The following is an 8,582-nucleotide window of genomic DNA, read 5'->3' on the forward strand; positions in this document are numbered from 1 at the left end:
GAGTGACTTTGTAAAAATATGTTCCAATGGCAAATAGATTCATTGTGACTGGATCACTTATTCCAAATTCTTCTTGTCTTTATTTTGTTCCAGTGCCTACTTTTTAGCCATAATACTCCAGAATCAAGTATTGGCCACTGTGAAAAAATATTCAAAGAAAGAAAGGATGTGAACGGAACTTGCGACCATCATGATTCAAAGTTTCACCACAATGCTTTCTAAAACAGAAGAGTTTAAAAGCGTACTCAAAGTCAATCTCCTCAGCGAGACTTTGCAGAAAATAAGGAAACTAGAGAAACAAAAATGGCAGGACGTTCTATGGGTAATTTTAGATGTTTCTATGTTTTGTGGGGAAAAATCACTTTACCTTTTAAAGAATCACAAAGAATTACTGGAAACCCAAACTCTGGAATGTTTCCATATTTATTTGAACTTCTATGTAATTATGTCTATATAGCTAGTTACGAAAGCGATGATTTTTTAAAAACTCTGTGCCTTATTTGTGTAATAAAATACACAATGAATAATTAACACTTATAGGAAAACATGTTATACCTTGTGAAAGGAAAATAAATCTTGGGGACCCAAAATCACTAAGCTAAAGGGAAAAGTCAAGCTGGGAACTGCTTAGGGCAAACCTGCCTCCCATTCTATCCAAAGTCACCCATCTGCTCACCGAGATAAATGCGTATCTGATTGCCTCATTTGGAAAGGGTAATCAGCATCTTAAAAGAATGAAATCATTCATCTTTATCTACCTATGATCTGGAAGCCCCCCTGTCTGGCCTTCTCTTCAAGTTGTCTCTCCTTTCAGGACTGACGGAATGTACATCTTACACATAATGATTGATGTCTCACGTCGCCCTGAAATGTATAAAACCAAGCCGTGCTCCTACCACCTGGGGCACATGTTGTCGGGACCTCATGAGGATACATCACAGGGGCGGGGATCCTCAAACTTGGCAAAATAAACTCCCTAAAACATCTGAGACCTGTCTCGGATTTTTGGGGTTCATACATGTAACATAGAATGTTAATGTTTGTAAAACAGACACTATTCTATCTACTATTACAACGATACTGCCAATTAACCTTAGACTTTCTCCACAAAATAAAACATGTTGATCAGGTACAAATAATATATTTAAACTTAAATAATGATGCAGGTTTTAATATGCCTACTTTTCATTTTTTTTAATACTGTTTTGACTACTTTAACGCTGTAAGAAAAATGAGTAATTAAAACATGAATAAAAGTGTTTACAGGGGGTGGACATGTTTCCTCCAGCCTCAGGATTGGGGTGACTTGAAAGGCACCTGCCCATCCCCAGCTTTCATCCCAGCTGTCCTGATGGTGGCTCTAAGCATTTCTCCTTTCTCTATATGAAGAGCTCACCCCAAAAACAAACCCACATCTTACAACATATTAGGGCAGGCTACAATGATGAGCAGCCAAAGCCTCAAGCAAGGGATGCTTCTGAAAACAAGATTTGTAGAATATAATGTGTGGAAGTAAAGCCAGTGTCAGAGTTCCTTCCTCTGCACACGGGGAGCAGACAGGAAGCTTTTGCCTCACCTTCCTCACGTGGCCTGCAGCCACATCTCCCCAGGCCAGACTTGAGGAGAACAAAACTTTGGTCTTCACTGTGGAAATGCTACCAGGTGCTCCAAAGACATGGCCTCCCCTCTGGTGGGTCCTGAGGAGAACAAAGCTCTGCTTCTAACCCTAACCCTGTCCCTAGACCTAAACCCTAAACCCTGGTCCATACCCTGGTCCCTAATTCTGACCCTGACTTTGACCCTAACTTCTATGTTGACCCTGACCATGATCCCACCTCTAACCATACTTCCAGCTCTGACCCTGACCCTGACCCTAATTCTAACCCGAATACTATTATTATCACTACAATCTATCTCTAATCTTACCCTCTAGTGCTAAACAGCTGTACCCAGAAGCACTTTTTGATTATTTAACTTCGCTTCCTTGAATTCTCTAAGGACATCCTAAAGGAGATGTCATTATGTATTCTGCAGTCCCTCTGAGTGGTATGGCTTCAGATAAGAAGTTCTAACACTTTGCAAGACAGAAGAAGTGTGAAGGGTAGCAGCACTGGGTTGTCAGGAATGCATGCTGGCATTCACGATAGTCATTGGCGCTGTTCTCCACATATTTTCAGTTCATTTTTTATGAATGCATTCTGACTGTTCCTTCCCACCTACTTAAATGTTTGCATGGCCACATGACGTCTTCTTTTTCTTCTTCTTTTTTTTTTTTTTTGCCATTGCAGGTGAGAAGAAATAATACGTGACTTTTTCAGGAGAAATCTCCAAGAAAGAGTTCTATCCAGCATGCTTTTTGTCTTTTCTAGAGCAATGGGGATCTTATTGACGGTACGTCCTTCAGCCTCGATTCCTGTGTTAGGACGACACAGCACAGAGCGACCACTCACCTGACCCATGATGAGATGCAAATAAATGAGGAAGAAGATTTCTGAGCCACTGAAACTTGGAGGTTGGTTGTCACCGTGGTTTAACCTAGCCCCCACTGACTGATGCAGGGCTGAAGAATGAGTCAGAACTGGGTCTGGACATGTGAAGTGCACGCCTCCAGGCTAAGTAAAATTCAAGTCTTGTTGCAAAGGTAACAGTGAGCACGATGTGTTATTAGCGTGAGTGTGGGATACATAAGGTATGTCAAGTGAGCATAATGAGAGACTTAACGCTAAAAGACAGTGCTAATTTGGACTGTGGAGCGATTCCAATGTCCTACTTATCATGTGAGACTGTGATGGCTGAACAAACTCATTAAGATCCCTAAATGAAGGCTTGGGATAAATATCCGAGGGTGTCTAATATACCAATCATTCATCCTAGAATGGGCGGAGTCCTTGACCCCATTCTAGCGAGACTTCCAGAAGAAAAAAGACCTGCATTTCTCCAACAACCCACACTGAGAGACTTTCCTGCACGTCTGAGCTGTGGCTAACACTCCTCACCTTTCATTCTGTCCTCAGTGTTTTGGGGAAACACCTTTAACTCTCTCTGACTTACAGGTTAACAAGTGGCCCTTATAATTCCCTCCAGAAATATAAAAGACTAATGATGAGGGAGTCTGAGCTCACAGCAGCAAGCGGGCATGTGTGCTCAGCAGCCACGTGGCTCATCTGCTAGATTACTACATACGATGTTCTGCAATGTTGCTTAACACAACGGGACACTCTCCTGACTCAGAGGTTTAATTGCTCACCTGCTTCTTTTTCTGCCCTCTTGGGCTCCTAAAATGAAAAGAACCCTGGGATGATAAAGTGAGCCAAAGGGGTGCCAACCATATTACAGCAAAATAAAGATCCCTAACAAATCCCTGGCCTAAGATGACAGCCTTGGCTGGGTAAGTCTGAATGTGCTGACAGTGGTCACGGGAGCGTGAAGGTGGTCAAAGTGTTCACATTAAAGAACTTCCACACAGACTACAGGAAAAGAGGGAGGAACGGAGGCGGCAGCACGAGTCTCTACGATAAAAGCGGATGTTCTGAGATCAGCTATATTCATTCCGACAAAAGTTAGAGACAGAAACCAAAGTTTAGCCTGAGGCTACAGTTAATTGGGCAATAAGCCAGAGGCACATGTGGCATGAACACATGTAAACATTTCTTCCTTATATTAATATAAATACTAAATTAATATAAACACTTGGGTCTACAGCAGTATTTAAAGGAGATCTCACAAACAGGTTTAGCTTTTGAAGGTCCGAACTGATGGTCTAGATAATTCATTTCGTTTCAGAGAGAGAAAGAGAGGGATTTCTCGGGCCCCTTCAGGAATCTGTCTGGCTATGCCTCATTCTGTATGTTCGAACTATGAATATGGCAGAAGAAAACATGAATTTCACATATTTAAGGTGTGAAAAGTCACTAGGTGCTTTAAGAAGCCTGGGATTCTTCTGCTGGAAAAATAAGTTTGTTGAGACAAAATGAGTTGGAGAAGGTTGTTATTAAAGTGAAACAGAATTGTCTTTACTAATCTGCTTATTACCCTCACCCTCACCCCCACCCCTACCCCCACCTTAACCTCTAACCCTAAACCCTAACCCCCTGACCCTAACCCTAACCCCTTACCCTAATCCAATCCCAACCCCTAACCCTATCCCTACCCCAATCCCTAATTCTACCCTCTAGCCCTGACCCTTGACCTCAACCCCTAAACCTCAACATCAACCCTAACCTTAACCCCTAACCCCTAACCTTAACCCCTAGCCCTACCCCTACCCCTACCCCTAACCTCCACCCTTTACATCTGGCCAGACTCTCCAGCAGAAGCAGGGACCCTTGGCTCCCAGCCGTGCACCACTGCATCTGGCACAGGACTCTATTGCAGTCCCCAAGTAGGCACCTGAATGCCCACTGTGCCAGCCATGCAGTGGAAGCCCAGGGTGTATTCTCACCTCCAGAACCAGGGCCCAGCACCTGCCTCAGGCTGCTCAGGGCTGAAGTGAGCTGGGGCACCCAAGGTCTTCATAAGACCAAGGCACTCTCATGCCTCCTGTCACAGAGCGAGACGGAGACCTAGCAGCACTGCATGCCCCCTCCTTCCCCTCCGCGGCAGCTCGGCAACCTTCCAAGTCAGGGGCCCTTCCCTGATGACAATCCAAGCACAAAGCACTGGACTTTCACACAGTGAAGCTGCACACATTATCCTGTGTAGATGCCCACCTAGGCCGCTGGGAGAAAGAGTGGTAGAGGGACCCTCATGTTGCCCTGTGGTATGTATGCTCTGCTTTATACAACTGCAAGCCATTTAAGAGAAACTCAAGCTGAAACACTACTGTTTTCAACCTTTTGTCGGTAGAGGATTTACAATGTACACTCCCAAAGAAGCTAGCCACAGAGCACACTGACTGCTTCCCCTCTTTTTTTTTTTTTTTTTTGAGACGGAGTTTCGCTCTTGTTACCCAGGCTGGAGTGCAATGGCGCGATCTCGGCTCACCGCAACCTCTGCCTCCTGGGTTCAGGCAATTCTCCTGCCTCAGCCTCCTGAGTAGCTGGGATTACAGGCACGTGCCACCATGCCCAGCTCATTTTTTGTATTTTTAGTAGAGACGGGGTTTCACCATGTTGACCAGGATGGTCTCGATCTCTCGACCTCGTGATCCACCCGCCTCGGCCTCCCAAAGTGCTGGGATTACAAGCTTGAGCCACCGCGCCCGGCCTGCTTCCCCTCTTAAGTTGCTCTGAGGGCCTCCGCCTCAGTCCTAGAGTTGGAAGATTGGTGGAGAACTGGGATGTTGAGGGGGTACTGGATACTTGCTGGACACCAGCCTCCCCTCACCTAAGCTTACGGACAGCCCAGATCCTGCCTGATAAATCAGACATTTTAACACACACAGCTCTCGATAGCAGGACTTACAGGTGCAAAACTCTAAGGCAAAGGATTGTCTCAACTCCTTGGTGTCTCGAGGAACTAAAACACTGCCTAGCACAGGTGCACCATCAGCCTTATCACTAAATACTCCTCTACATTTCATTCATCTTTGATTGTGGAAGTGATGTGATAAACACAATGGACTAACGACCTTTGAGATCTCTTCACAGGATCCTATCTGGTGGACCCCCAGATCTGCCAACACAGAGAAGGCAGTGTAAACATGTGCAGGACAGAGGCCAGACAAAACTGTCTCTCAGCCTCAAAGTGGCCTGGCACAGGAACGGCCACGTGGGGTCTGGCCCGTACGAGGAGTCAAGCTTTCAGCTTGAAGTACCCCACTGCACATGCAGTACCAAGTTCTGCCTAACAAAGAAGAATCAGCCAGCCTACTCCCCCTAATGAAAGATTCTCACTGGGGCCTGCAAACCTGGGGGGATAACTCTTCCCTCCTCAGGCCCGGTCCCAAGGTACAAGACCACTTGCACCAGCAGTGTGGGTCAGCAAGCGAGCAGAAGCCAGAATAGGGCAGGCCGGAAGACAAGTACCCCCTGAAGATCAGGAGAGAGGCTGTCTAGGTCCCATGTAGCAGTTACGTCAGACTGGAACACTTCCCATTTACAGGAGACTAGAAAACCCCTGCCTCGCCCTCACTTGGGGCTGATGCTGTTTTAGGCCTCAGCCCGTCTGCACCCAGGTGCTCATTAAAACAGCGTATTGCTCCACACCACCTAGAGTTGTTTGTTGGCGCCCTCAGGGTTTGAACAAATAATAGAGCCTTGCACCTAATATCTCAGGTGGTAATCCAAGAGTGATGTCTGCGTGACTCCCCTCCTCCTCCACCCTCCATATTCAAGTGATCACCAAGGATACAAGCCGGCCAGGCAAGGTAGCTCATGCCTGTAAGCCCAGTGGGTTAGGAGGCGAAGGTGTGTGGATCACCTGAGGTCAGGAGTTCAAGACTGGTCTGGCCAACATTGGAAAACGCTTTCTCTACTAGAAATTCAAAAATTAGCCAGGCATGGTGGCAGGCACCTGTAATCCCAGCTACTCAGGAAGCTAAGAAGAATCGCTTGAACCTGGGAGGCGTAGGAAGCAGTTAGCTGAGATCAATCTGTTTCACTCCAGCCTGGGCAACAGAGCAAGACTCGGTCTCAAAGAAAAGAAAAGAAGAAAGAAGAATTAGTATAGTTTTGTCACCAGAAAAGGGGTCTTGTCCCAGACCCCAGCAACGGTTTTTGGATCTCACATGAAATGGAATTTATGGCAAGTTGCAGAGTCTAGTGACGTGAAGAGAGTTTATTAGCCCCTACTCAGTTACAGAGCAGGGAGTCCTCAGAAAGCAAGAGGAGGAACTGTGGGGAACATTCCCGTGTGAGACCCCTAAAAGGCGTGAGTCTCACTATACGGTGAGTTTGATCCCAAACACAGTTTCCTACTGGAGGCAGTCGAGCTATCCGGAAATACAGGAAGAAAGATGAATGATCAGTTTCTAATATCAACCACAATATCGTTTGGGCCTAAAACTATGCATTGCTGCTAGACCGAGTAACCCCCTACCAGCAACCAGTTCCTGCTTTTAACCTTTTTATGACTCTCTCTTTAAGAATAAGTTTTAACCTTTTCTTTACTTACCTGACTGCCTAATGGTTTAACTGTCGATATTTGCAAAGCAAATGCCACCGTAAGGGATGGCTTTGATTCTTGACTCAGAGATTCCTGAATGGGGAAGTTGAGTTAAGTTGAGTTAGGAGTAGACAAAGGAGAATCCGGTTAAGAGATATTCTGATGAGCAAAACCAGAAAACCTTTTCACATCTCAGTTCTAAAACAAGATCAAACCGGAGATACCTGCAGCCAGGAGGAATAATGTCTGGATGCAAACAAGCTTTGTGATTACAGGAAATTCTGTTACTTTTTACAACCACTGATTGCGTATCTGACTTCTCTATTGTATAGGCCATGTAAGGTATACATTTGCATTTCCTCTTGCAACCATTGTGTATCTGATTTCTCTCTTGTATAGGCCGTGTAAGGTATACATTTGCATTTCCTCTTACTATGACGTAAACCAGAGCCAAGAAAGTGTATTTATTCCTGGCCTTTGAAAAATAAAATTTGCTGTTTAGGCACAGCCTATCAGCCCTCCAGATGCCTCGCTTTCTCTCTCTCTGTCTTTATTATTTTCTCAGGCGCACTCCCTCTTCCAGGTATTGGGACCCTCTTGCAGGTCGAGAGACCCCCGGGCAGACGTGCCTACCCGTCCGGACGGTCCACGACAAGGAACGCACCTGTTTTAAATGAAAAAAATTTTTTTTTGAGACAGTTTTACTTTTGTCACAACGACATGATCTTGACTCACTACAACCTCTGCTTCCTGGGTTTAAGGATTCTCCTGCCTCAACCTCACGAGTAGCTGGGATTACATGTGTGTACCACCACACCTGGCTGATTTTTTTGGTATTTCTTTTCCATTTTATTTAAAAATTTATTTAATTTTTTTTTTTTTTTTGTTTTATTCAGTCCCCATAGAGACTGCCAAAAATTGTCAATGCCGACTATATTTCCAATCGTCATGGCGGGGTATTGGGAAAAGTTTTCAATTAGCAACAATCGCGCCTCAGATAAACCTCATTGACTACGATGCTGCCACTGTGCAAAGCTACTTTTTTTGTATTTTTAGTAGAGACTGGGTTTCACTATGTTGGCCATGCTCGTCTCCAACTTCTGGTCTCAAGTGATCCGCCCTCCTCGGCCTCCCAAAGTGCTGGTGTTACAGGAGCCACTGCACCCGGCCTTAATGTTTGTTTATATAGGTTATTAAGAACAGTGTTGTCTCTTATAAAGGCCTGTGATCAGTTTGTGTCAGTCTATTAGTATTGGTACTTTTCTATGTTACTATTGATCTTAACAATAATTTATGAGTATACTATTGTCTATAAAGTAAAACTTATTTTTAAATTAAGAATGCTTTTTGCTTAAAGTACTGGCATAATTTTATAAGTTTTGGGTCTTTAGTTATTAACTTTTTCCTGCAACCATAAATATTTTATAACCAAAGGTGCTCAACCCCTAGATATATAATCCAACAAATGTAACGTGTGTGTGTGTGTGTTGGTGGCGGTGGGTGTGTGACAGGGTCTCACTCTGTCTCCCAGGCTTGAG

General features: G+C 44.8%; 1 non-coding gene across 1 annotated transcript; it reads right to left on the reverse strand.

The window, feature by feature from the left end:
* Window positions 1-7,940: 7,940 nt before the first annotated feature.
* LOC120361166 (U4 spliceosomal RNA) lies at window positions 7,941-8,081 on the reverse strand. The gene has a single exon (XR_005577517.1). It is a non-coding gene; the product is annotated as a U4 spliceosomal RNA (small nuclear RNA).
* Between the last annotated feature and the right edge of the window lie 501 nt (window positions 8,082-8,582).

This window comes from Saimiri boliviensis, chromosome 4 (genome assembly GCF_048565385.1).
Source record: "Saimiri boliviensis isolate mSaiBol1 chromosome 4, mSaiBol1.pri, whole genome shotgun sequence".
In the NCBI taxonomy this organism is placed as follows: Eukaryota; Metazoa; Chordata; class Mammalia; order Primates; family Cebidae; genus Saimiri; species Saimiri boliviensis.